The sequence below is a fragment of the Ailuropoda melanoleuca genome, chromosome 14, assembly GCF_002007445.2.
Source record: "Ailuropoda melanoleuca isolate Jingjing chromosome 14, ASM200744v2, whole genome shotgun sequence".
In the NCBI taxonomy this organism is placed as follows: Eukaryota; Metazoa; Chordata; class Mammalia; order Carnivora; family Ursidae; genus Ailuropoda; species Ailuropoda melanoleuca.
In genome coordinates this window covers 44733618-44735870 of record NC_048231.1, presented here as the reverse complement: position 1 = coordinate 44735870, position 2253 = coordinate 44733618, and positions in this window count along the sequence as shown.

Here is a 2253-nt window from a genome sequence, read left to right as displayed (position 1 = left end):
GCTAGTACAGGGGCAGGGGGAGGCGTAGGACCACCTTCCGGAAGGTGGGAATCTGAGTGGCCACAACAGGCAGAGCAGGTGTACGGCTGCCACAGGGACTGTTCTGCCCTAGAAACCAGTCTCCACGGGAAAGCATTTCTCCAGCTACAGCAGAGAGAGTCACACTTACCCAGAACCGGGATTTGCCAGGCAAGCCTGTGATGTGAGAAAGGTGCTAAAGGGAGGTGAGCAGAGGGAGGAGGACAGCCACGAGGTAGGCAGGTGGTGAGGACAGTAAGTTGTGAGGCTTCTAGCATGGGTGAAGGTGGCTGTGGTCCTGCTAACAGGACGGGGCCAGAGAGCCCAGAGGTGGCCCAGAGTGGGCTGTCTGAAATTGAGCTCATTAGAGGGTGGTGACAACAGGGACTAGGCAGCGGGTGTCCAAACATAGGCCATGGTTGATAGCTGCCTCATGGAATCACATGGAGAGTCATGTGCAGGACGTCATCAATAAAAATAAAACTGCAGGACGTCATCAATAAAAATAAAACTGAAAATAGACAATGTTAGGGCATTACACGAGAGTCTGTGTTAAATCGTGAAACTTTTCTCATGTATGGGTGCTAGATCATAACGTAAAACGAGTTTTTTAAAGCTTAAAATGTGCCATTCTAACTGTTCGCAAGTGTATAAAGCCACAGTGGTATTAAGTACATTTACATTGTCGTGCAAACATCTGCACTGTCCCCCAAATTTCTCATCACCCAGAATAGAAACTTTGTACCCATAAAATGTATTCTTTACTGTGGCCATAGTTTAAAACATTTGAAAGGCACTGGTCAGGGGTCAGGAAGGGGGTCCATCTTGGGGGTCATGCAGAGGACAAGATCCTTGCAGGAGAGGGGACAGTGAGCTGACAGGCCAGGACACTGGAAGGATCCTCCATGATTCACATACATCAATCCCTTAGATTTTAAGGGAAAGATGTGTTTTAAAAATGGAGCTAGGAACCACAATGCAAAGAACAATAGGAAATCTGGTGCTAAATTTTTCTCAAAGAATGAAGGAATCCAAAGAAACTGAGCAGAAGTCACTGGTGTGCCTAACCGCCACACAGTTGTTTGGGGATGTTCAATTTAATATTCTGCAGCCACTAAAATCATTCATTAAAAACTGCAACAAGAGAAAAATGCCCCTTCTCAAAGCAGGATACAAAATTATATAAACTTTGACTCCCGTAAATATCAGGATTTTTTTCAACAGAGGACGGGCTGAGAAAAGGTATTTGCGGAAGCAAAAACAACAAAAGCTTAATATTTAAGACCATCTAAGGAATCTCAAAATTCACAAGAGAAAGGAACACCCCTACCCCCAGTTGGAAACTGAAGATCTGAAAGTTGAAAACTGAAGATATGAAAGGCTTAATAATTAATGAAGAGGTACGAAAACTCATCAGAAAAAACGCATCTGAAAACCGATCGTGCGTTCCCACTTTGCAGCCAGGCTTGTAAAAGGGAGGGAGCTGGAGGCATTGCTAGGAGAATGGCTAAGTTCTGACAAATGGACAATATTCAGAGACCTTCTAAGTACAGTAATAAATCAGAAGCACATCCAAAGACGCTGAAAGATCTTTAAAGACACACAGCATTGCGGAAAAGAAACAAAATCTAAAGGAAGCTAACATGTATAAAAATGTTATATACATTGTGACCTCAACACTGTGGTTTTTTTTAAAAAAAAGTATTATGTTTTAAGAAACAACCTATAGAGGAAAGCTGTGGGACCAACAAAATGACACGAGAGTCGTCGGGGGACGGAGTGTGGATGTAAAGATGGGACGAGCTGCCTGGAGGGCCAGGAGGGCCACCCGGAGAATGGAGCTTCCCGTCGAGTCCGATTTGGGGGTTCTGGAGCAGAGGAGAGCCAGATGCAGATACAGAGGTTCTCAGGTAGAGTGGCTTGGAGAGTTCTGGGAGGATGGACGGAGCGCGGAGGACCCCGTATTCTGAGGACCGAGTCTGCGAGTGGTCCGGCCAAGGAAGCCCGAGTCCCGCGCACTGCCGACCCATGCGCCCCGCTTCGGTCCCGGAAGCTGTGGGCCTGGAGTCCCTCGGCCGATCCAGGCGTGCGGAGAGAACCAGTGACCCGCGTGCTCCCCACCGCGGGGGAAGCCAGCTGGCGAAGACCTTGGGCCGAGCACAGCAGTCCCAGCCAGCCCGCGCTTGCGCACTGCGATCCTCTTTGAGCCCGCCCCCCGTCCCGCCCCGCCCCGCA